A 27,220-nucleotide genomic window follows, 5' to 3' on the forward strand; every position below is an offset into this window, starting at 1 on the left:
TACCTCTGGGTACAGTCACCAGACCTTCCTTCCGAGGTACCTCTGGGTACGGTCACCAAGCCTCATTCTGAGTTATCTCCAGGTACAGTCACCACCCTTTCCTTCCTAGTTACCTCTGGGTACACTCACCAAGCCTACCTTCAGAAGTCCCTCTGGGTACACTCACCAGGCCTTCCTTCCGAGGTAACTCTGGGTACAGTCAGCAGGCCTTCCTTACGAGTTACCTCTGGGTTCAGTCACCAGACCTTCCTTCAGAGGTACGTCTAAGTCAAGTCACCAGGCCTTCCTTCCGAGATACCTCTGGGTACAGTCACCAGGCCTTCCTTCTCTGGTACCTCTGGGTACAGTCACCAGGCCTTCCTTCCGAGGCACCTCTGAGTACACTCACAGGGCATTCCTTCCGAGGTACTTCGGGGTACAGTCACCAGGCCTTCCCTCCGAGGTACCTCTGGGAACAGTCTCCGGGCCTTCCTTCTGAGATAATTCTGGGTACCGTCACCCGACATTACTTCCGACGTACCTCTGGGTACACTCACCAGGCCTTCCCTCTGAGGTACCTCTGAGAACAGTCAGCGGTCCTTCCTTCCGAGGTACGTCTGGGTATAGTCACCAGGCCTTCCTTCCCAGGCACCTCTGCGTACAGTGACCAGGCCTTCCTTCCGAGGTATCTCTGGGTACAGTTACCAGGCCTTCTTTCTGATTTACCTCTAGGTGAAGTCACCAGGCCTTCCTTCCTAAATACCTCTGGGTACAGTCACCAGTCCTTCCTTCCGAGGTACATCTGGGTACACTCACCAGGCCTTCCTTCCGAGGTACCTGTGGGTACAGTCACCAGGCCTGCATTCCTAGGTACCTTTGGGTACAGTAACCAGTCCTTCCTTCCGAGGTTTCTCTGGGAACAGTCACCAGTCCTTTGTTCCGAGATACCTCTGGGAACAGTCACGAGGCCTTCCTTAGGAGGTAGCTCTGGGAACAGTCACCAGGCCTTCCTTCCGAGGTATCTCTGGGTACAGTCACAAGGACTTCCATCCTATGTATCTCTGGATAAAGTCATCAGGCCTTCCTTCCAAGGTACCTCTGGGTACAGTCCCCAGGCCTCCCTTCGGAGGTAGCTCTGGAAACAGTCAACGGGCCTTCCTTCGGAGGTATCTCTGGCTACTGTCTCCAGTCCTTCCTTCTGATATAACTCTGGGTACAGTCACCAGGCATTTTTTCCGAGGTACCTCGGGGTACAGTCACCAGGCCTTCCTTCCGAGGTACCTAGGGGACACGCACTAGAAATTCCTTCCGAGGTAACTCTGGGTACACTCACCAGGTCTTCCTTCCAAGGTACCTCTGGGTACAGTCACCAGGCCTTCCTTTCAAGGTACCTCTGGGTGCATCACCAGGCCTTCCTTCCGAGTTACCTCTGGGTACACTCAACAGGACTTTCTTCCAACATAACTTTGGGTACACTCACCAGGAATTCCTTCCAACGTACCTCAGAGTACAGACATCAGGTCTTCCTACCGAAGCACCTCTGGGTGCAGTCACCGTCCCTTTCTTCCGAGCTACCTCTGGAGACATTCACCAGGCCTTCCTTCCGAGGTAGCTCTGGGTACAGTCACCAGGACTTCTTTCTGAGGTTCCTCTTTGTAAAGTCACCAATACTTCCTTTCCAGGTTCAACTGGGTACAGTCACCAGGCCTTCCTTAAGAGGTACCTCTGGGAACAGTCACCGGGTCTTCCTTCCGAGATAACTCTGGGTATAGTCACCCGGCCTTCCTTCCTAGTTACCTCTGGGTACAGTCACCAGTTCTTCCCTCTGAGGTACCTCTGAGAACACTCACCGGGCCTTCCTTACGAGGTAACTCTGGGTACAGTAACCAGGCTTCTCTTCCGAGTTACCCCTGGATACAGTCACCAGGACTTCCTTCCAAAGTACCTCTGGGTACAGTCACCAGGCCTTCCCTCCCAGGCACCTCTGCATACAGTCACCAGGCCTTCCTTCCGAGGTACCTGTAGGTACAGTCACCAGGCCTTCATTCCGAGGTACCTGTGGGTACAGTAACCACTCCTTCCTTCCGAGGTAACTCTGGGTACAGCCACCAGGCCTTCCTTCTGAAGCACCTCTGGGTACAGTCACCAGGCCTTGCTTCTGAGGTAGCTCTGGGTACAGTCACCATTACTTCTTTCTGAGGTACCTCTTTGTAAAGTCACCAGTACTTCCTTTCGAGGTACAACTGGGTACAGTCACCAGGCCTTTCTTCTGAGGTACCTCTGGGAACAGTCACTGGGTCTTCGTTCCCAGATAACTCTGGGTACAGTCACCCTGCCTTCCTTCCGAGGTACCTCTGGGTACAGTCACCAGGCCTTCCCTCTCAGGTACCTCGGAGAACAGTCATCGGGCCTTCCTTAAAAGGTCCCTCTGGGTACAGTTACCAGGCCTCTCTTCCGAGGTACCCCTGGATACATTCACCAGGACTTCCTTCCAAAGTACCTCTGGGTACAGTCACCTGACCTAAATTCCGAGGTGCCTCTGGGTATAGTCACCAGGCCTTCCTTCTGAGGTACCTCTTTGTAAAGTCACCAATACTTCCTTCCGAGGTACCACTGGGTACCGTCACCAGGCCTTTCTTCTGAGGTACCTGTGGAAACAGTCACCGGGCCTTCCTTCCGAGATACCTCTGGGTAGAGTCACCAGGCCTTCCTGCCGAGGTACCTCTGTGTAAAGTCACCAGGACATCCTTCTGAGGTACGTCTGGGTAAAGTCTCCAGGCTTTCCTTCCGAGGTATCTCTGGTTAGAGACACCAGGCGTTCCTTCTTAGGTACCTTAGGGTGCAGTCAGCAGGACTCTCTTTCGAGGTACCTCTGGGTACTATCACTAGGCTTTCCTTGAGGTAACTCTAGGTACAGTCACCAGCCTTTAATTCCGAGGTACCTCTGCGTACAGTCACCACCCATTCCTTCCGAGTTACCTCTGGGTACACTCAGCAATCCTTCCTTCAGAAGTACCTCTGGGTACAGTCACCAGGCCTTCCTTCCGAGGTAACTCTGGGTACAGTCAGCAGGCCTTCCTTACAAGTTACCTCTGGGTTCAGTCACCAGGCCTTCATTCTGAGGTACGTCTAGGTCAAGTCACCAGGCCTTCGTTCCGAGATACCTCTGGGTACAGTCACCAGGCCTTAATTCTGAGGTACGTCTGGGTACAGTCACCAAGCCTCCTTCTGAGGTATTTCTAGGTACAGTCACCACCCATTCCTTCCGAGTTACCTCTGGGTACACTCAGCAATCCTTCCTTCAGAAGTACCTCTGGGTACAGTCACCAGGCCTTCCTTCCGAGATACCTCTGGGTACAGTCACCAGGACATCCTTCTGAGGTACGTCTGGCTAAAGTCTCCAGGCTTTCCTTCCGAGGTACCTCTGGTAAGAGACACCAGGCCTTCCTTGTTAGTTACCTCTGGGTGAAGGGACCAAGACTTCCTTTCGAGGTTCCTCTGGGTACAGTCATTAGGCCTTCCTACCGAGGTAACTCTGGGTACAGTCACCAGGTTTTCCTTCCGAGGTACATCTGTGTACAGCCACCAGGCCTTCCTTCTTAGGTACCTCTGGGTGCAGGCACCAGAACTTCCTTTGGAGGTACCTCTGGGTACAGTCTCTCGGCCTTCCTACCGAGGTAACTCTGGGTACAGTCACCAGGCCTTCCTTCTGAGGTACCTCTTTGTAAATTCACCAGTACTTCCTTGCGAGGTACCACTGGGTACAGTCACCAGGCCTTTCTTCTGAGGTACTTCTGGGCAGGTCACCGGGCCTTCCTTCTGACGTATCTCTGGGTACACTCAGTAGGCCTTCCTTCCGAGGTACCTCTGGGTACAGTCACCAGGCCTTCCTTCCGAGTTACCTCAGGGTAGAGTCACCAGAATTTCCTTCCGAGGTACCTCTGTGTACTGTCACCAGGCCTTTCTTCCGAGGTACCTCTGAGTACTGTCACCAGCTCTTCCCTCCGAGATACCTCTGGTTTCAGTCACCAGTCCTTCTTTCTGAGGTACTTCTAGGTAAGTCAACAGGCCTTTCTTCCGAGATACCTCTGGGTACAGTCATCAGGCCTTCCGTCCGAGGTACCACTGGGTACAGTCCGCAGGCCTTCCTTCCGAAGTACCTCTGGGTACAGTCACCAGGCCTTCCTTCCGAGGTACCTCTGGGTACAGTCACCAGACCTAAATTCCGAGTTGCCTCTGGGCATAGTCACCAGGCCTTCCTTCTGAGGTACCTCTTTGTAAAATCACCAATACTTCCTTCCGAGGTACCACTGGGTACCGTCACCAGGCCTTTCTTCTGAGGTACCTGTGGAAACAGTCACCGGGCCTTCCTTCCGAGATACCTCTGGGTAGAGTCACCAGGCGTTCATTCCGGGGTACTTACGCTTACAGTCACCAGGCCTTCCTGCCGAGGTACCTCTGGGTACAGTCACCAGGCCTTCCTGCCGAGGTACCTCTGGGTACAGTCACCAGGCCCCTCTGCCGAGGTACTTCTGGGTAAAGTCACCAGGACATCCTTCTGAGGTACGTCTGGGTAAAGTCTCCAGGCTTTCCTTCCGAGGTACCTCTGTTTAGAGACACCAGGCCTTCCTTCTTAGGTACCTTAGGGTGCAGTCACCAGGACTTTCTTTCGAGGTACCTATGGGTACAGTCACTAGGCCTTCCTACCGAGGTAACTTTGGGTACAGTCAGCAGGCCTTTTTTCCGAGGTACCTCGGGGAAGAGTCACCAGGCCTTTCTTCTGAGGTCCCTCTAGGCAGGTCCCCGGGCCTTCCTTCAGAGAGACTTCTCGGTATTGTAACCAGGCCTCTCTTCCAAGTTGATCGTGGGTTCAGTCACCAGGACTTCCTTCCAAGGTACCTCTGGGTACAGTCACCAGGCCTTCGTTCTGAGGCACCTCTGGGTACACTCACAAGGCATTCCTTTCGAGGTACCTCTGGGTAAATTCACTAATCATTCCTTCTGAGGTACGTCTGGGTACAGTCACCAGACCTTCCTTCCGAGGTATCTCTCGGTACAGTCACCAGGCCTTCCTTGTTAGGTACCTCTGGGTACAGGCACCAAGCTTTCCTTTCGAGGTTCCTCTGGGTACAGTCACTAGGCCTTCCTACCGCGGTAACTCTGGGTACTGTCACCAGGCCTTCCTTCTGAGGTACCTCTTTATAAATTCACCAGTACTTCCTTCCGAGGTACATCTGGGTACAGTCACCAGGCCTTCCTTCCGAGGTACCTCTGGGTACAGTCACCAGGCCTTCCTTCCGAGGTACCTCAGGGTAGAGTCACCAGGCTTTCCTTCCGAGGTACCTCTGGGTACTGTCACCAGGCCTTCCTTCCGAGGTACCTCAGGGTAGAGTCACCAGGCTTTCCTTCCGAGGTACCTCTGGGTACTGTCACCAGGCTTTCCTTCCGAGGTACCTCTGGGTACTGTCACTAGGTCTTCCTTCTGAGGTACCTCTGGTTACAGTCACCAGTCCTTCTTTCTGAGGTACCTCTAGGTAAAGTCAACAGGCCTTCCTTCCGAGATACCTCTGAGTTCAGTCATCAGGCCTTCCTTCCGAGGTACCTCTGGGTACAGTCAGCAGCCTTCCTTCTGAGATACCTCTGTGTACAGGCGCCAGACCTTTCTTCCGAGGTACCTCTGAGAAAAGTCACCAGGCCTTCCTTCTGAGTTATCTCTGGGAACAGTCACCACAGCTTCGTTCCTAGGTACTTCTGAATATAGTCACCAGGATTTCCTTATGAGCTACCTCTGGGAACAGTCACCAGGCTTTCCTTCCGAGGTACCTCTGGGTACAGTCACCAGGCCTTCCTTCCGAGGTATCTCTTGGTACACGCACTAGGCATTCTTTCCGCGGTACCTCTGGCTACAGTCACCAGGCCTTCCTTTCGAAGTACCTCTGGGTACACTAACCAGGCCTTCCTTCCGAGGTACATCGGGGTACAGTCACCAGGCCTTCCTTTCGAGGTAACTCTGGGTAAAGTCACCAATCTTTCCTTCCTAGGTACCTCTGGTTAGAGACTCCAGTCCTTCCATCTAAGGTACCTCTGGGTACAGTCACCAGGACTTCCTTCCGAGGTACCTCTCGGTACAGTCACCAGACCTTCCTTCCGAGGCACCTCTGGGTACACTCACAAGGCATTCCTTCCTAGGTACTTCAGGGTACACTCACCAGGCCTTCCTTCCGAGGTACCTCTGGGAACAGTCACCGCGCCTTCCTTCCGAGATAACTCGGGGTACAGTCACCAGGCCTTCCTTCCGAGGTACCTCTGGGTCCAATCACCAGGCCTTCGTTCTGATGTGCCTCTGAAAATATTCACCGGGACTTCCTTAGGAGATACCTCTGGGTACACTTGCTGGGCCTTCCTTGCAAGATACCTCTGGGTACTGTCTCCAGTCCTTCCTTCTGATATACCTCTGGGTACACTCACCAGCATTCCTTCTGAGGTACCTCTGGGTACAGTTACCAGGCCTTCCTTCCGAGGCACCTCTGGGTACACTTATAAGGCATTCCTTTCGAGGTACCTCTGGGGAAATTAACTAGGCATTCCTTCTGAGGTAACTCTGGGTACAGTCACCAGGAATAAATTCCGAGGTACCTCTGGGTACACTCACCAGGCCTTCCTTCCGAGGCATCTCTGCGAACAGTCACCAGGCCTTTCTTCTGAAGCTCCTCTGGCTGCAGTCACCGTGCCTTTCTTCCGAGGTACCTCTGGGGACATTCACCAGACCTTCCTTCCGAGGTACCACTGGGTACAGGCACAAGGCCTTCCTTCCGAGGTATCTCTGGGTACATTCACCAGACCTTCCTTCCCAGGTATCAATGGGTACAGTCACCAGGCCTTCCTTTTGAGGTACTTCTGGGTACAGTCACCAGGCCTTCCTTTTGAGGTACCTCTGAGTACAGTTAGCAGGCCTTTCTTCCAAGGAACCTCTGGGTACAGTCACCAGACCTTCTTTCCGAGGTTCCTCTGATTACAGTCACCAGGCCTTCCTTCCAAGTTATCTCTATTTACAGTCAACACCCATTCCTTCCGAGTTACCTCTGGGTATACTCACCAGGACTTCCTTCCGAAGTAACTTTGGGTACACTCACTAGGCCTTCCTTCCAATGTACCTCTGGGTACAGCCACCAGGCCTTCCTTCCGAAGCACCTCTGGGTACATTCACCAGGCCTTCCTTCCGAAGTAGCTCTGGGTACAGTCACCAGGACTTCTTTCTGAGGTACCTGTTTGTAAAGTCACCAGTACTTCCTTTCGAGGTACAACTGGGTACAGCCACCAGGTCTTTCTTCTGTGGCATCTCTGGGAACAGTCACCGGGCCTTCCTTCCGAGGTACCTCTGGGTACAGTCACCCAGCCTTCCTTCCGAGGTACCCCTGGGTACAGTCACCAGGCCTTCCCTCTCAGGTACCTCTGAGAACAGTCACCGGGCCTTCCTTACGAGGTAACTCTGCGTTCAGTCACCAGGCCTCTCTTCTGAGGTTCCCCTGGACACAGTCACTAGGACTTCCTTCCAAAGTACCTCTGGGTACAGTCACTAGGCCTTCCTTTCCAGGCACCTCTGCGTACAGTCACCAGGCCTTTCTTCCGAGGTACCTGTAGGTACAGTCACCAGGCCTTCATTCCGAGGTACCTGTGGGTACACTAACAAGTCCTTTCTTCCGAGGTAACTCTGGATAGAGTCATCAGACCTTCCTTCTGAGATACCTCTGGGTACAGTCACCAGGTCTTCCTTCCGAGGTACCTGTGGGTATAGTAACCAGTCCTTCCTTCCGAGGTAACTCTGGGTACAGTCAGCAGACCTTCCTTCTGAGATACCTCTGTTTGCAGTCACCAGGTCTTCCTTCCGAAATATGTCTGTGTACAGTTTCTTGGACTTCCTTCCGACGTACCTCTGGGTACAGTCACCAGGCCTTCCTTCTGATGTGCCTCTCAGAATAGTCACCGGGACTTCCTTGTGAGATACCTCTGGGTACACTTGCTGGGCCTTCCTTCCAAGGTACCTCTGGGTACTGTCTCGAGTCCTTCCTTCTGATATAGCTCTGGGTACAGTCACCAGGCATTCCTTCTGAGTTATCTCTGGGTACACTCACTAGGCCTTTCTTCCGAGGTACCTCTGGGTACAGAAACCAGACCTTCCTTCTGAGGTCCCTCTGGGAACAGTCACCGGGCCTTCCTTCTGAGATAAGTCCGTTTACAGTCACCTGGCCTTCCTTCCGAGCTATCTCTCGGTACAGTCACTAGGTCGTCCCTCTCACGTAACTCTGAGAACAATCACCGGGCCTTCCTTACGAGGTACCTCTGGGTACAGTCACCAGGCCACTCTTCCAAAGTACCCCTGGGTACACTCACCAGGCCTTCCTTCTGAGGTACCCCTGGGTACAGTCACCAGGCCTTCGTTCTGAGGTACCTCTAGGAACAGTCACCAGGCCTTCCTACCGAGGTACCTCTGGGTACAGTCACCAAGCCTTCTTTCTGAGATACCTCTGGGTACAGTCACCAGGCCTTCCTTCAAAGGTACCTCTGGGTACAGTCACCAGACCTTCTTTCCGAGGTACCTCTGGGTACTCTCACCAGGCCTTCCTTCCGAGGTACCAGTGGAAACAGTAACCAGTGCTTCCTTCCGAGGTAACTCTGGGTACAGTCATCAGTCCTTCCTTCTGAGATACCTCTGGGTACAGTCACAAGGTCTTCCTTTCGAGGTACCCCTGGGAACAGTCATCAGGTCCTCCTTCTGAGGTATCTCTGGGAACAGTCACGAGGCCTTCCATGGGACATACCTCTGGGTACAGTAACCAGTCCTTCCTTCCCAGATAACTCTGGGTACAGTCACAAGGCGTTCCTTCTGAGATACCTCTGTTTACAATCACCAGGCCTTCCTTCCGAGGTACCTCTCAGTACAGTCTACAGACCTTCGTTCCGAGATACCTCTGGGAACAGTAACGAGGCCTTCCTTATGAGGTATCTCTGTGTACAGTTACTAGGCCTTCCTTCCGACGTACGTCTGTGTACAGTCACCAGGCCTTCCTTCTGAGGTATCTCTGGAAACAGTCACTGGACCTTCCTTCCGAGGTACCTCTGGGTACAGTCAGCAGGCCTTCCTTCCGAGGTACCTCTGGGTACAGTCACCAGGACTTCCTTCTGATGTGCCTCTGAGAACAGTCACCGGGAATTCCTTACGAGATACCTCTGGGTACACTTGTTGGGCCTTCCTTCCAAGGTACCTCTGGGTACTGTCTCCAATCCTTCCTTCTGATATAGCTCTGGGTACAGTCACGAGGCATTCCTTCTGAGGCAACTCTGCGTACAGTCAGCAGGCCTTCCTTCCGAGGTACCTCTGTGTACAGTCACCAGGCCTTCCTTCTGAGATAACTCTGGGTACAGTCACAAGGCCTTCCTTCTGAGATACCTCTGTTTACAGTCACCAGGCCTTCCTTCAGAGGTACCTCTCAGTACAGTCTACAGACCTTCGTTCCGAGATACCTCTGGGAACCGTAACGAGGCCTTCCTTAAGAGGTATCTCTGCGTACAGTTACTAGGCCTTCCTTCCGACGTACGTCTGTGTACAGTCACCAGGCCTTCCTTCTGAGGTATCTCTGGAAACAGTCACTGGACCTTCCTTCCGAGGTACCTCTGGGTACAGTCACCAGGACTTCCTTCTGATGTGCCTCTGAGAACAGTCACCGGAACTTCCTTACGAGATACCTCTGGGTGCACTTGTTGGGCCTTGCTTCCAAGGTACCTCTGGGTACTGTCTCCAGTCCTTTCTTCTGATATAGCTCTGGGTACAGTCGCGAGGCATTCCTTCTGAGGCAACTCTGCGTACAGTCAGCAGGCCTTCCTTCCGAGGTACCTCTGTGTACAGTCACCATTCCTTCCTTACGAGATAACTCTGGGTGCACTCACCAGGCCTTCCTGCCGAGGTAACTCTGTGTAGAGTCAGCAGGACTTCCTTCTGAGGTAAGTCCGTGTAAAGTCACCATGCTTTCCTTCCGACGTACCTCTGGTTACAGACACCAAGCCTTCCTTCTTAGGTACCTCAGGGTGAAGTCACCAGGACTTCCTTTCGAGGTACCTCTGGGTAGAGTCAATAGGATTTGCTACAGAGGTAACTCCGGGTACAGTCACCAGGCCTTCCTTCCGAGGTACCTCTGGGTACAGTCACCAGGCCTTCCTTCTGAGGTACCTCTGGGTACAGTCACCAGGACTTCCTTTCAAGGTACATCTGTTTACAGACACCAGGCCTTCCTCCGAGGTACCTCTGGAAACAGTCACTAGGCCTTCCTTCTGAGGTAAGTCCGGGAACATTCACTAGGCCTTCCTTCCGAGGTACCTCTGGGTACAATCACCAGCCATTCCTTCAGAGGTACCTCTGGGTACAGTGACCAGGCCTTCCTTCCGAACTACCTCTGAGTACAATCACCAGCCATTCCTTCCGAGGTACCTCTGGGTACAGTCACCAGGCCTTCTTTCCGAGGTACCTCTGGGTACAGTCACCAGGCCTTCCTTCCGAGGTACCTCTGGGTACTGTCATCAGGTCTTCCTTCTGAGGTACCTCTGGTTACAGTCACCAGGCCTTCTTTCTGAGGTACCTCTAGGTAAAGTCAACAGGCCTTCCTTCCGAGATACCTCTGGGTACAATCATCATGCCTTCCTTCAGAGGTACCTCTGGGTACAGTCAGCAGGCCTTCCTTCTTAGATACCTCTGTGTACAGGCGCCAGACCTTCCTTCGGAGGTACCTCTGGGAACACTCACCAGACCTTCGTTCCGAGGTACCTCTGGGAACAGTCTCGAAACCTTCCTGATGAGGTACCTCTGGGAAGAGTCTCCAGGCCCTCCTTCTGAGTTATCTCTGGGAACAGTTACCATGGCTGCGTCCTAGGTACTTCTGAATACAGTCACCAGGACTTCCATATGAGCTTCCTCTGGAAACAGTCACCAGGCTATCCTTCCGTGGTACCTCTGGGTACAGTCACCAGGCCTCCGTCTGAGAAACCTCTGGGTAAAGTCACCAGGCTTTCTTTCCGAGGTACTTCTCGTTAGAGACACCAGGCCTTCCTTCTAAGGTACCTCTGGGTAGAGTCACCAGTACTTCCTTTCGACGTACCTCTGAGTACAGTAAGCAGGCCTTCCTTCATAGGTTCCTCTGGGTACAGTAACCAGGCCTTCCTACTCAGGTACCTCTGTGTATAGTCACCAGGCCTTCCTTCTGAGGTACCTCTTTGTAAACTCACCAGTACTTCCTTCCGAGGTACCTCTGGGAACAGTCACCGGGCCTTCCTTCCGAGATAACTCTGGGTACTGTCACCCGAGCTACCTTCCGAGGTACCTCTGAGTACAGTCACCAGGCCTTCCTTTCGAGGTAACTCTAGGTGCAGTCACCAGGACTTCTTTTCGAGATATCTGTGTGTACAGTCACTAGGCATTCCTACCGAGGTAACTCGGGGTACAGTCACCAGGCTTCCTTCCGAAGTACCTCTGGGTACAGTCACCAGGACTCTCTTCCGAGGTACCTCTGGGTACAGTCACCAGGCCTTCCTTCTGAGGAACCTCTGGGTACACTCCCAAGGCATTCCTTTGAGGTACTGCTGGGTAAATTCAGTAGGCCTTCCTTCCGAGGTACCTCTTTGTACAGTCACTAGGCCTTCCTACCGAGGTACCTCTGGGTACAGTCACCACGCCTTCCTTCAGAGGTACCTCTGGGTACAGTCACCAGGCCTTCCTTCTGAAGTACCTCTTTGTAAATTCACCAGTACTTCCTTCCGAGCTACCACTGGGTACAGTCACCAGGCCTTTCTTCTGAGCTACCTCTGGCAGGTCACCGGGCCTTTCTTCCGAGGTAACTCTGGGTACAGTCAGTAGGCCTTCCTTGCGAGGTACGTCTGGGTACAGTCACCAGACCTTCCTTCCGAGGTAACTCTTTGTACAGTCACCAGGGCTTCCTTTCGATTTACCTCTGGGTAGAGTCACCAGCCCTTCCTTCCGAGGTACCTCTGGGTAAATTCACCAATCTTTCCTTCCGAGGTACCTCTTTTTAGAGACACCAGGCCTTCCTTCTAAGGTACCTCTGGGTACAGTCACCAGGAATTCCTTCCGAGGTATCCCTCGGTACAGTCACCAGGTCTTCCTTCCAAGGAACCTCTGGGTACAGTCGCTAAGCCTTCCTTCCGAAGTACCTCTGGGAACACTCACCAGTCCTTCCTTCAGAGGTACCTGTGCGTACAGTAACCAGTCCTTCATTCCGAGGTAACTCCGGGTACAGTCATCAGTCCCTCCTTCTGAGATACCTCTGGGTACACTCACCAGGTCTTCCTTCCGAGGTACCTCTGGGAACACTCACAAGGTCTTCCTTCTGAGATACCTCTGGGTACAGTCACAACCCCTTCCTTCTGAGGTACTTCTGGGTACAGTCACCAGTCCCAGACTGTTCTGAGGTGCCTCTGAGAACAGTCACGGGGACTTCCTTACAAGGTACCTCTGGGCACGTCACCGGGCCTTCCTTTCGAGATACCTCTGGGTACATTCACCAGGCCTCTCTTCCGAGGTAACACTGGGTACAGTCACCAGGACTTCCTTCCAGGGTACCTCTGGGTACAGTCACCATTCCTTCCTTCCGAGGCACCTCTGGGTACACTCACAAGGCATTCCTTCCGAGGTACTTCGGGGTACACTCACCAGGCCTTCCTTCCAAGGTACCTCAGGGTACAGTCACCTGGCCTTCTTTGTGAGTTACGTCTAGGTAAAGTCACCAGGCCTTACTTCCTAGATACCTCTGGGTACAGTCACCAGGCATTCCTTCTGAGGTACCTCCGGAACAGTCACCAGGCCTTCCTTTCGAGGTACCTATGGGTACAGTCTCAAGGCCTTCATTCCGAGGTACCTGTGAGTAGAGTAACCAGTCCTTCCTTCCGAGGTAACTCTGGGTACAGTCACCAGACCTTCCTTCTCAGATACCTCTGTTTACAGTCACCAGGCCTTCCTTCCGAGGTACCTCTGGCTACAGTCAACAGACCTTCGTTCCGAGATACCTGTGGGATCAGTAACGAGGCCTTTCTTACGAGGTACCTTTGGGAACAGTTACCAGGCCTTCCTTCCGAGGTATCTCTGTGTACAGTTACTAAGCCTTCCTTCCGATGTACCTCTGGGTACAGTCACCAGGCCTTGCTTCTTACGTATCTGTGGAAACAGTCACCGGGCCTTTCTTCCGAGGTACCTCTGAGTACAGTTACCAGACCTTTCTTCCCAGGTACTTCTGGGTACAGTCACCAGGCCTTCCTTCCGAGGTACCTCTGGGTACACTCACCAGGCCTTCCTGCCGAGGTACCTCTTGGTACAGTCACCAGGACTTCCTTCTGAGTTACGTCTGGGTAAAGTCACCAGGCTTTCCTTCCAAGGTAACTATGGTTACAGACACCAGGCCTTTCTTCTTAGGTTCCTCTGGGTGCAGTCAACAGGACTTCCTTTTGAGGTACCTCTGGGTACAGTCACTAGGCCTTCCTACCGAGGTAACTCTGGGTACAGTCACCAGGCCTACCTTCCGAGGTACTTCTCGGTACAATCACCAGGCCTTCCTTCTGAGGTACCTCTTTGTAAATTCACCAGTACTTCCTTCCGAACTACCTCTGGGTGCAATCACCAGCCATTCCTTCCGAGGTACCTCTGGGTACGGTCACCAGGCCTTACTTCCGAGGTACCTCTGGGTACAGTCATCAGGCTTTCCTTCTGAGAATCCTCTGGGTAGAGTCAATGGCTTTCCTTCCGAGGTACTTCTGGTTAGAGAAACCAGGTCTTCCTTCTAAGATATCTCTGGGTACAGTCACCAGGACTTCCTTCCAAGGTACCTCTGGGTACAGTCACCAGGCCTTCCTTCTGAGGCACCTCTGTGTACTCTAACAAGGCATTCCTTTCGAGGTACCTCTGGGTAAATTCACTAGGCCTTTCTTCCGAGGTACCTCTGTGTAAGTCACCAGGCCACTCTTCCGAAGTACCCCTCGGTACAGTCACCAGGCCTTCCTTCCGAGGTAACTGTGGGTACAGTCATCAGTCCGTCCTTCCGAGATACCTCTGGGTACAGCCACCAGACTTTCCTTCCGAAGCACCTCTAGTGCACTCACCGTGCCTTCCTCCCGAGATACCTCTGGGTAAATCACCAGTCCTTTCTTCTGAGGTACCTCTGGTTATAGTCTCCAGACATTCCTTCTGAGGTACTTCTGGGTACAGTCACCAGGCCTTCCTTCCGAGGTACCTCTGGGTACAGTCACCAGGCCTTACTTTCGATTTACTTCTGGGTACAGTCAGCAGACCTTCCTTCCGAGGTACCTCTAGGTGCAGTCACCAGGCCTTCCTTCCGAGGTACCTCTGAGTACAGTCACCAGCCATTCTTTCCGATGTACCTCTGGGTACACTCAACAGGACTTTCTTCCAACAGAACTCTGGGTATACTCACCAGGCCTTCCTTCCTACGTACATCTGGGTACAGTCACCAGGTCTTCCTTCCGAAACACCTCTGGGTGCAGTCACCGTACCTTCCTTGTGAGGTACCTCTCGCTAAACTCAGCGGCCTTCCTTCCGAGGTACCACTGGGTATAGTCTCCAGACCGTCCTTCTGAGGTACCTCTGGTTGCAGTCACCAGGACTTCCTTTCAAGGTGCCTCTCGGTACAGTCACCAGGCCTTAATACCGCGAAACCTCTGGGTATAGTGTCGAGGCCTTCCTTCTGAGGTACCTCTTTGTAAAATCACCAATACTTCCTTCCGAGGTACCACTGGGTACAGTCACCAGGCCTATCTTCTGAGGTACCTGTGCAGTCACCGGGGCTTCCTTCCGAGATACCTCTGGATAGAGTCAGCAGGCTTTCTTTCCGAGGTACCTCTGGGTACAGTCACCAGGCCTTCCTTCTGAGGTATCTCTGAGAAGAGTCACCGGGCCTTCCTTACGAGGTACCTCTGGGTACAGTCACTCGGCCTTCCTACCGAGGTACCTCTGGGTACAGTCACCACGCCTTCCTTCAGAGGTATCTCTGGGTACAGTCACCAGGCCTTCCTTCTGAAGTACCTCTTTATAAATTCACCAGTACTTCCTTCCGAGCCACCAGTGGGTACAGGCACCAGGCCTTTCTTCTGAGCTACCTCTGGGCAGGTCACCGGGACTTCCTTCCAAGGTAACTCTGGGTACACTCAGTAGGCCTTCCTTCGAGGTACCTCTGGGTACAGTCACCAGGCCTTCCTTCCGAGGTACCTCTGAGTACAGTCACCAGGGCTTCCTTCCGAGTTACCTCTGGGTAGAGTCACCAGGCCTTCCTTCCGAGGTACCTCTGAGTAAAGTCACCATGCTTTACTTCCGAGGCACCTCTGGTTACAGACACCAAGCCTTACTTCTTAGTTACCTCTTTGTGCAGTCACCAGGACTTCCTTTCGAGGTACCTCTGGGTACAGTCACTAGGCCTTCCTACAGAGGTAACTCTGGGTACAGTCACCAGGCCTTCCTTCCGATGTACTTCTGGGGACAGTCAACAGGCCTTCCTTCTGAGGTACCTCTTTGTAAATTCACCAGTAGTTCCTTCTGAGATACCACTGGGTACAGTCACCAAGCCTTTCTTCTGAGGTACCTCTGGGCATTTCACCGGGCCTACCTTCCGAGAGAACTCTGGGTACAGTCTCCCGGCCTTCCTCCGAGGTACCTCTCGGTACCGTCACCAGGCCGTTCCTCTGACGTAACTGAGAACAATCACCGGGTCTTCCTTACGAGGTACCTCTGGGTACAGTCACCAGGCCACTCTTCCGAAGTACCCTCGGTACACTCACCAGGCCTTCCTACCCAGGTACTTCTGGGTATAGTCACAAGGCCTTCCTTCTGAGGTACTTCTGGGTCCAGTCACCAGGCCTTCCTTCCGAGGTAACTCTGTGTACACTCACCAGGCCGTCCTTCCGAGGTACCTCTGGGTACAGTCACTAGGCCTTATTTCCGAGGTAACTCTGGGTACAGTCACCAGGACATCCTTCTGAGGTACGTCTGGATAAAGTCACCAGACTTTCCTTCCGACGTACCTCTTGTTAGAGACACCAGGACTTCCTTCTTTGGTACCTCTGGGTGCAGTCACCAGGACTTCCTTTCGAGGTATCTCTGGGTACAGTCACTAGGCCTTCCTACCGAGGAAATTCTGGGTACACTCACCAGGCCTTCCTCCGAGGTACCTCTGGGAACAGTCACTGGGCCTTCTTTCCGAGATTACTCGGGGTACAGTCACCCGGCCTTCCTTCCAAGGTATCTCTGGGTACAGTAACCAGGCCATCCTTCCTAGATACCTCTGGGTACAGTCATCAGGAATTCCTTCTGAGGTACCTCTGGGTACAGTCACCAGGCCTTCCTTCCGAGGAACCTCTGAGTACAGTCACCAGGCCTTACTTCCGAGGTACCTCTGGGTACAGTCACCAGGCCTTCCTTCCGAGGCACCTCTGGGTACAGTCACCAGGGCTTCCTTCCGAGGTACTTCAGGGTACACTCACCAGGCCTTCCTTCCGAGGTACCTCTGGGAACAGTCACTGGGCCTTCCTTCCGAGATCACTCGGGGTACAGTCACCCGGCCTTCCTTCCGAGGTATCTCTGGGTACAGTAACCAGGCCATCCTTCCTAGATACCTCTGGGTACAGTCATCAGGAATTCCTTCTGAGGTACCTCTGGGTACAGTCACCAGGCCTTCCTTCCGAGGAACCTCTGAGTACAGTCACCAGGCCTTACTTCCGAGGTACCTCTGGGTACAGTCACCAGGCCTTCCTTCCGAGGCACCTCTGGGTACAGTCACCAGGGCTTCCTTCCGAGGTACTTCAGGGTACACTCACCAGGCCTTCCTTCCGAGGTACCTCTGGGAACAGTCACTGGGCCTTCCTTCCGAGATAACTCGGGGTACAGTCACCCGGCCTTCCTTCCGAGGTATCTCTGGGTACAGTAACCAGGCCATCCTTCCTAGATACCTCTGGGTACAGTCACCAGGTATTCCTTCCGAAGTACCTCTGGGTACAGTCACCAGGCCTTCCTTCCGAGGAACCTCTGAGTACAGTCACCAGGCCTTACTTCCGAGGTACCTCTGGGTACAGTCACCAGGCCTTCCTTCCGAGGAACCTCTGAGTACAGTCACCAGGGCTTCCTTCCGAGTTACCTCTGCGTAGGTTTACCAGGCCTTCCTTCTGCGGTACCTCTGAATACAATCACCAGGTCTTCCTTCCTAGGAACCTCTGTGTACAGTCCCACCCTTTCTTCGGCGGTACCTCTAGGTGCAGTCACCAGGCCTTCCTTCCGAGCTGCCTCTGGGCACAGTCACCAGGCTTTCCTTACGAGGTACCTCTGGGTACACTCACTAGGCATTCCTTTCTTGGTACCTCTGGGTTCAGTCACCAGACCTTCCTTCCAACGTACCTCTGGGTACAGTCAACAGGCCTTCCTTCCGAAGCACCTCTGGGTGCAGTCACCGTGCCTTCCTTCTGAGGTACCTCTGGGTAAACTCACCCTGCCTTCCTTCCGAGGTACCACTGTGTACACTCACCAGGCCTTCATTCTGAGGTACCTCTAGATACAGTCTCCAGGCCTTCCTTCCAAGATACCTCGGGGTACAGTCACCAGGCCTTCCTTCCGAGGTACCTCTGGGTACAGTCATCAGGCCTTTCTTCTTAGGTACCTCTGGGTGCAGTCAGCAGGACTTCGTTTCGAGGTACCTCTGGGTACAGTCACTAGGCCTTCCTACCGAGGTAACTCTGGGTACAGTCACCAGGCCTTCCTTCCGAGGTACCTCTTTGTAAATTCACCAGTACTTCCTTCCGAGGTACCAGTGGGTACAATCACCAGGCCTTTCGTCTGAGGTACCTCTGGGCAGGTCACCGGGCATTCCTTCCGAGGTAACTCTGGGTACAGTCAGTAGGCCTTCCTTCCGAGGTACCTCTGGGTACAGTTACCAGGCCTTCCTTCTGAGTTACCTCTGAGTACAGTCACCAGGCCTTTCTTCCGAGGTACATGTGGGTACTGTCACCAAGTCTTCGTTCTGAGGTACCTCAGGTTAAAGTCACCGGGTCTTCTTTCTGAGGTACCTCTGGTTACAGTCACCAAGTCTTCTTTCTGAGGTACCTCTAGGTAAAGTCAACAGGCCTTCCTTCCGAGATTCCTGTCGGTACAGTCATCAGGTCTTCCTTCTGAGATACCTCTGTGTACAGGCGCCAGACCTTCCTTCCGAGGTACCTCTGGGAACACTCACCAGGCCTTCGTTCCTAGGTACATCTGGGAACAGTCTCGAGACATTCCTCATGAGGTACCTCTGGGAACAGTCACGAGGCCTTCCTTCTGAGTTATCTCTGGGAACAGTTCCCACGGCTTCGTTCCTAGTTAGTTCTGAATACAGTCAGCAGGACTTCCTTATGAGCTACCTCTGGCAACAGTCACCAGGCATTCCTTACGAGGTACCTCTGGGTACAGTCACCAGCCCTTTCCTGGGCGGTACCTCTGGGTACAGTCACGAGGCCTTCCTTCCGAGCTACCTCTGGGTAGAGTCACCAGGCCTTCCTTCCGAGGTATCTCTTGGTACACTCACTAGGCATTCTTTCCGCGGTACCTCTCGGTACAGTCACCAGGCCTTCCTTTGGAGGTACCTCTGGGTAAAGTCACCAATCTTTCATTCCGAGGTAACTCTGGTTAGAGACACCAGGCCTTCCTTCTGAGGTACCTCTGAATACAATCACCAGGCCTTCCTTCCAAGGAACCTCTGGGTACAGTCACCAAGCCTTCCTTCCGAATTAACTCTGGGTACACTCACCAGGCCTTCCTTCCGAGGTACCCGTGGGTACAGTAACCAGTGCTTCCTTCCGAGGTAACTCTGAGTACAGTCATCAGACCTTCCTTCTGAGATACCTCTGGGTACAGACACAAGGTCTTCCTTCCGAGGTACCTCTGGGAACAGTCACCAGGTCCTCCTTCTGAGGTATCTCTGGGAACAGTCACCAGGCCTACCTTGCGACATACCTCTGGGTACAGTGATCAGGCCTTCCTTTTGAGGTAACTCTGGGTACAGTCACAAGACCTTCCTTCTGAGGTGCCTCTGAGAACAGTCACTGAGACTTCCTTACGAGGTACCTCTGGGCACGTCACCGGGCCTTCCTTCCGAGGTACCTATGGGTACAATCACAAGGCCTTCATTCCGAGGTACCAGTGGGTACAGTAACCAGTCCTTCCTTCCGAGGTAACTCTGGGTACAGTCACCAGACCTTCCTTCTGAGATACCTCTGTTTACAGTCACCAGGCCTTCCTTCCGAGGTACCTCTGGGTAGAGTCAACAGACCTTCGTTCCGAGATACTTCTGGGAACAGTGACGAGGTCTTCCTTATGAGGTATCTCTGGGAACAGTCACCAGGCCTTCCCTCCGAGGTATCTCTGTGTACAGTCACCAGGTCTTCCTTCTGAGGTATCTCTGGAAACAGTCACCGGGCCTTCCTTCCGAGGTACCTCTGGGTACACTCACCAGGCCTTCCTTCATGTGCCTATGAGAATAGTCACCGGGACTTCCTTTAGAGATACCTCTGGGTACACTTGTTGGCCCTTCCTTCCAAGTTACCTCTGCGTACTGTCTCCACTCCTTCCTTCTGATATAGCTCTGGGTACATTCACCAGGCCTTCCTTCCGAGGTACGTCTGGGTACAGTCACCAGCCCTTTATTGGGCGGTACCTCTGGTACAGTCACTGGACCTTCCTTCCGTGGTACCTCTGGGTACAGCCATCAGGCCTTCCTTCCGAGGTAACTCTGGGTACACTCGCCAGGCCCTCCTGCCGAGGTACCTCTAGGTACAGTCAAAAGGATTTCCTTCTTAGGTACGTCTGGGATAAGTCACCATGCTTTACTTCCGAGGTACCTCTGGTTACAGACATCAAGCCTTCCTTCTTAGGTACCTCTTTGTGCAGTCACCAGGACTTCCTTTCGAGGTACCTCGGGTACAGTCACTAGGCCTTCCTACCGAGGTAACTACGGGTACAGTCACCAGGCCTTCCTTCAGAGGTACCTCTGGGTACAGTCACCAGGCCTTCCCTCTAAAGCACCTCTGGGTGCACTCACCGTGCCTTCCTTCTGAGGTACCTCTGGGTAACCTCACCCAGCCTTCCTTCCGAGGTACCTCTGGGTATAGTTACCAGGCCTTCCTTCTCTGGTACCTCTGAGAACACTCACCAGGACTTCCTTTCAAGGTACCTCTGGGCACAGTCACCAGGCCTTTCTTCCGGGGTACATCTGGGTACAATCACCAGCCATTCCTTCAGAGATACCTCTGGGTACAGTGACCCGGCCTTCCTTCCGAACTACCTCTGAGTACAATCACCAGCCATTCCTTCTGAGATACCTCTGGGTACAGTCACCAGGCCTTCCTTCCGAGGTACCTCTGGGTACAGTGACCGGCCTACCTTCAGAACTACCTCTGAGTACAATCACCAGTCATTCCTTCTGAGGTATCTCTGTTTACAGTCACCAGCCATTCCTTCTGAGGTACCTCTGGGTACACTTGCCGGACCTTCCTTCCGAGGTACCTCTGGCTACTGTCTCCACTCCTTCCTTCTGATATCGCTCTGGGTACACTCACGAGCATTCCTTCTGAGGTACCTCTGGGTACAGTCACGAGGCCTGTCTTCCGAGGCAACTCTCGGATCCGTCACCAGGCCTTCCTTTCGGGTTACATCTGCGTACAGTCACCAACCCTTTCTTCGGCGGTACCTCTGGTTACACTCACGAGGCCTTCCTTCCGAGCTGCCTCTGGGTACTGTCATCAGCCATTCTTTCCGAGGTATTTTTGAGTACAGTCACCAGGCCTTCCTTCCGAGGTTCCTAGGGTACACTCACTAGATATTCCTTCCGAGGTAACTCAGGGTACAGTCACCAGGCTTTCCTTCCAAGGTACGTCTGGGTACAGTCACCAGGCCTTCCTTTCAAGGTACCTCTGGCTACAGTCAGCAGGCCTTCCTTCCGAGGTACCTCTTGGTGCAGTCACCAGGCCTTCCTTTCGAGGTATCTCTGCGTACAGTCACCAGCCATTCCTTCCAAGTTACCTCTGGGTACACTCAACAGGACTTTCTTCCAACGTCACTCTGGGTACACTCACCAGGACTTTCTTCCTACGTACCTCTGGGTACAGTCATCAGGCCTTCCTTCCGAAACACCTCTTGGTGCAGTCACCGTGCCTTCCTTCTGAGGTACCTCTGGGTAAACTCACCCGGCCTTCGTTCCGAGGTACCACTGGGTATAGTCACCAGGCCTTCCTTCTGAGGTACCTCTGGGTATAGTCAACAGGACTTCCTTTCAAGGTATCTCTGGGTACAGTCACCAGGCCTTAATTCCGAGGTACCTCTGGGTATAGTCATCAGACCTTCCTTCTGATGTACCTCTTTGTAAATTCACCAGTACTTCCTTCCGAGCTACCACTGGGTACAGTCACCAGGACTTTCTTCTGAGCTACCTCTCGGCAGGTCACCGGGCCTTCCTTCCGAGGTAACTCTGGGTACAGTCAGTAGGCCTTCCTTCCGAGGTACATCTGGGTACAGTCACCAGGCCTTCCTTTCGAGGTAACACTTGGTACACTCAGTAGGCATTCTTTCCGCGGTACCTCGGGGTACAGTCACCAGGACTTCCTTCCGAGGTACCTCTGGGTACAGTCACCAGGCCTTCCTTCCGAGGTGCCTCTGCGTAAAGTCACCAATCTTTCCTTCCGAGGTATCTCTGGTTAGAGACACCAGGCCTTCCTTCTAAGGTACCTCTGGGTAGAGTCACCAGGGCTTCCTTCTGCGGTACCTCTGAATACAATCACCAGGTCTTCCTTCCAAGGAACCTCTGGGTACAGTCACCAAGCCTTCCTTCCGAAGTTCCTCTGGGAACACTCACCAGGCCTTGATTCCGAGGTACCTGTGGGTACAGTAACCAGTGCTTTCTTCCTAGGTAACTCTGAGTACAGTCATCAGACCTTCCTTCTGAGATACCTCTGGGTACAGTCACCAGGTCTTCCTTCCGAGGTACCTCTGCGAACACTCACAAGGCCTTCCTTATGAGGTACCTCTGGGAACAGTCACCAGGTCCTCCTTCTGAGGTATCTCTGGGAAGAGTCACCAGGCCTTCCTTGCGACATTCCTCTGGGTACAGTCATAAGCCCTTCCTTCTAAGGTGTCTCTGAGAACAGTCACCGGGACTTCCTTACGAGGTACCTCTGGGCACGTCAGCGGGCCTTCCTTCCGAGATATCTCTGGGTACAGTAACCAGGCCTCTCTTCCGAGGTAACACTGGGTACAGTCACCAGGCCTCTCTTCCGAGGTAACACTTGGTACAGTCACCAGGACTTCCTTCCAAGGTACCTCTGGGTACAGTCACCAGGCCTTCCTTCCGAGGCACCTCTGGGTACACTCACAAGGCATTCCTTCCGAGGTACTTCGGGGTACACTCACCAGGCCTTCCTTCCGAGGTAACTCTGGGAACAGTCACTGGGCCTTCCTTCCGAGATCACTCGGGGTACAGTCACCCGGCCTTCCTTCCGAGGTATCTCTGGATACAGTCACCAGGCCTTCCTCCCTGATACCTCTGGGTACAGTCACCAGGCCTTCCTTCCGAGGTACCTATGGGTAGTCACAAGGCCTTCATTCCGAGGTACCTGTGGGTACAGTAACCAGTCCTTCCTTCCGAGGTAACTCTGGGTACAGTCACCAGAATTTCCTTCTGAGATACCTCTGTTTAGAGTCACCAGGCCTTCCGTCCGAGGTACCTCTGGGTACAGTCAACAGACCTTCGTTCCGAGATACCTCTGGGAACTGTAACGAGGCCTTCCTTATGAGGTACCTCTGGGAGCAGTCACCAGGCCTTCCTTTCGAGGTAACTCTGGGTACAGTCACCAGGCCTTCCTTCCGAGGTACCTCTGGGTACAGTGACCAGGCCTTCCTTCTGAGGTACCTCTTTGTAAATTCACCAGTACTTCCTTCCTATGTACCTCTGGGTATAGTCTAGAACTACTTCCTTCTGATATCGCTCTGGGTACAGTCACCAGGCATTCCTTCTGAGTTACCTCTGGGTACAGTGACGAGGCCTTTGTTCCGAGGTAACTTTGGATACAGTTACCAGGCCTGTCTTCCGAGGCAACTCTGGGAACAGTCACCAGGCCTTCCTTCCGGGGTAGGTCTGGGTACAGTCATCAGCCCTTTCTTCGGCGGTACCTCTGGGTACAGTCACCAGGCCTTTTTCCCGTGCTGCCTCTGGGTACAGTCACCAGGCCTTCCTTCCGAGGTACCTCTGGGCACAGTCACCAGGCTTTTCTTCCGAGGTACCTCTGGGTACACTCACTGGGCATTCCTTTCTTGGTACATCTGGGTACAGTCACCAGACCTTCCTTCCAACGTACCTCTAGGTACAGTCAACAGGCTTTCCTTCCGAAGCACCTCTGGGTGCAGTCACCGTGCCTTCCTTCTGAGGTACCTCTGGGTAAACTCACCCGGCCTTCCTTCTTAGGTATCTCTTGGTATAGTCACAAGGCCTTCCTTCCGAGGTACCTCTGGGTACAGTCACTAGCCGTTCCTTCCGAGGTACCTCTGGGTACAATCACCAGGCCTTCCTTCTGAGGTACCTCTGAGGACAGTCACCGGGCCTTCCTTATGAGGTAACTCTGGGTTGAGTCAGCAGGCCTTCTTTCTGAGATACTCTAGGTAAAGTCACCAGGGCTTCCTTCCGAAATACCTCTGGTTACAATCACCAGGCCTTCCTTCCGAGGTCCTCTTAGAGTCAGCAGGCCTTCCTTCCGAGGTATCTCTGGGTACAGTCACCAGGTCTTCCTTGCGACATACCTATGGGTACAGTCAGCAGGCCATCCTTACGAGTTACCTCTGGGTTCAGTCACCAGGCCTTCCTTCCGAGGTCCTCTGGGTACAGTCAGCAGGCCTTCCTTCCGTGGTATCTCTGGGTACAGTCACCAGGCATTCCTTCCGAGGTACCTCTGGTTAGAGAAAACAGTCCTTCCTTCTGAGGTATCTCTGGGTACAGTCACCAGGACTTCCTTTCGAGGTATCTCTGGTTACAGTCACCAGGCCTTCCTTCTGCGGTACCTCTGAGTACAATCAGGAGGCCTTCCTTCCCAGGTTCCTCTGGGTAAAGTCACCAAGCCTTCCTTCCGAAACACCTCTGAGTACAGTCACCAGGCCTTCCTTCCGAGGTACCTCTGGGTACAATCACCAGGACTTCCTTTCGAGGTATCCCTGGGTACTGTCACCAGGCCTTCCTTCGAAGGAACCTCTGGGTACAGTCACCAAACCTTCCTTCCGAAGTACCTCTGAGTACACTCACCAGGCCTTCCTTCAGATGTACCTCTGGGTACAATCACCAGGCCTTTCTTCCGAGGTATCTCTAAGTACAATCACCAGGAATTCCTTCCGAGTTACCTCTGGGTACACTCTCCAGGCCTTCCTTCCGAGGTACTTCTGGGTATAGTCTCCAGGCCTTCCTTCCGATGTACCTCTGAGTACAGTTACCAGGCCTTCATTCTGAGGTACGTCTAGGTCAAGTGACCACGCCTTCCTTCCGAGATACCTCTGGGTACAGTCACAAGGCCTTCCTTCCGAGGTAACTCCGGGTACAGTCACCAGACCGTCCTTCTGAGATACCTCTGGGTACAGGCACCAGGGCTTCCTTCCGAGGTACCTATGGAACAGTCACCAGGGCTTCGTTCCGAGGTACCTCTGATTACAGGCACCAGGCTTTCCTTGTGAGGTACCTCTGGGTAGAGTAACCAGGCCTTCCTTATGAGGTACCTCTGGGTACAGTCACCAGGCCTTCCCTCCGAAGTACTTTGGGAACAGTCTCCAGGCCTTCCTTTCGAGGTACGTATGGGAACAGTCACCAGGCCTTCCTTCCGAGGTACCTCTGGGTACAATCACCAACCATTCTTTCCGAGGTACCTCTGGGTACAATCACCAGGCCTTCCTTCCCTGGTATCTCTGAGTACAATCACAAGGAATTCCTTCCTATTTACCTCTGGGTACACTCTCCAGGCCCTTCTTTCGAGGTACCTCTGGGTACAGTCTCCAGGACTTTCTCCGAAGTACCTCTGGGTACAGTCACCAGGCCTTCATTCTGAGCTAGGTCTAGGTCAAGTCACCAGGCCTTCCTTCCGAGATACCTCTGGGTACAGTCACCAGGCCTTCCTTCCGAGGTAATTCTGGCTACAGTCACCAGGCCTTCCTTCCGTGGTACCTCTGGGTACAGTTACCACGCCTTCATTTCGAGGTACCTGTGGGTACAGTAACAAGGCCTCCCTTCCCAGGTAACTCTGGGAACAGTCTCCAGGCTTTCCTTCCGAGGTACTTGTGGGTACAGTCACCAGGCCTTCATCCGAGGTACCTGTGGGTACAGTCACCAGGCCTTCATTCCTAGGTACCTGTGGGTACAGTAACCAGTCCTTCCTTCTGAGGTAACTCTGGGTAAAGTCACCAGAACTTCCTTCTGAGATACCTCTGGGTACAGTCACCAGGCCTTCCTTCCGCGGTACCTCTGGGAACAGTCACTAGGCCTTCGTTCCGAGATACCTCTGGGAATAGTCACGAGGCCTGCCTTATGAGGTAACTCTGGGAAAAGTCACCAGGCATTCCTTCCGAGGTATCTGTGGGTACAGTTACTAAGCCTTCCTTTCGTCGTACCTCTGGGTAGAATCACCAGGACTTCCTTCCTAGGTAACTCTGTGTAAAGTCACCAGGCCTTCCCTCCAAGGTACCTCTTGTACAGTCCCCTGGCCTTCCTTCGGAGGCATGTCTGGAAATAGTCACCGGGCCTTCCTTCTGAGGTACCTCTGGGTACAGTCAATACAACTTCCTTCCGAGGTACCTCTGGGTAGAGTCACCAGGCCTTCCTTCCGAGGTTCCTCTGGGTACAGTCAACAGCCATTCCTTCTGAGGTACCTCTGGGTACACTCACCAGGCCTTACTTCCGAGGCACCTTTGCTGACAGTCACCAGACCTTCCTTCCGAGGTACCTCTGGGTAGAGTCACTAGGCGTTCCTTCCGAGGTACCTTTGGGTACAGTCACCAAGCCTTCCTTCCGAGGTACCTCTTGGTACACTCACCAGGCCTTCCTTCCGAGGTACCTTTGCGGACAGTCACCAGACCTTCCTTCCGAGGTACCGCTGGATAGAGTCACTAGACGTTCCTTCCGAGGTACCTCTGGGTACAGTCACCAGGCCTTCCTTCCGAGGTACTTCTGGGTACAGTCTCCAGGCCTTCCTTCCGAGGTATCTCTGGGTACAGTCACCACCCATTACTTCCGAGTTACCTCTGTGTACATCACCAGGACTTTCTTCCGAAGTAAGTCTGGGTACACTCACCAGGCCTTCCTTCCAAAGTTCCTCTGGGTACAGCTACAAGACCTTCCTTCCGAAGCACCTATGGGTTCAGTCACTAGGCCTTCCTTCTGAGGTAGCTCTGGGTACAGTCACCAGGACTTCTTTCTGAGGTACCTCTTTATAAAGTCACCAGTTCTTCTTTCGAGGTACAAGTGGGTACAGTCACCAGGCCTTCCTTCCGAGATAACTCTGGGTACAGTCACCCAGCCTTCCTTCTCAGGTACCTCTGAGTACAGTCACCAGGCCTTCCTTCTGAGGTACCTCTGAGTAAAGTCACCGGGCTTTCCTTTCGAGGTACCTCTGGGTACAGTCACCATTCCTCTCTTCCGAGGTGCCCCTGGATACAGTCACCAGGACTTCCTTCTAAAGTACCTCTGGGTACTGTCCCCAGGCCTTTCCTCCAAAGTACCTCTGGGTACAATCACCAGGCCTTCCTTCTGAGGTAACTCTGGGTAAAGTCCCCAATCTTTCCTTCCGAGCTACCTCTGGTTAGAGACACCAGGCATTCCTTCTGAGGTACGTCTGGGTACAGCCACCATTCCTCTCTTCCGAGGTGCCCCTGGGTACAGTCACCAGGCCTTCCTTCTCAGATAATTCTGTGTATAGTGTCCAGGCCTTCCTTCCGAGGTAACTCTGGGTACAGTCACCAGGCCTTCTTTCTGAGTTACATCTAGGTAAAGGCACCAGGCCTTCCTTCCTAAATACCTCTGGGTACAGTCACCAGGCCTTCCCTCCGAGGTACATCTGGGTACAGTCACCAGGCCTTCCTTCCAGGTACCTCTGGGTACAGTCACCAAGGCTTCCTTCCTAGGTCCCTCTGGGTACA

This window comes from Loxodonta africana, chromosome Y (assembly GCF_030014295.1).
Source record: "Loxodonta africana isolate mLoxAfr1 chromosome Y, mLoxAfr1.hap2, whole genome shotgun sequence".
In the NCBI taxonomy this organism is placed as follows: Eukaryota; Metazoa; Chordata; class Mammalia; order Proboscidea; family Elephantidae; genus Loxodonta; species Loxodonta africana.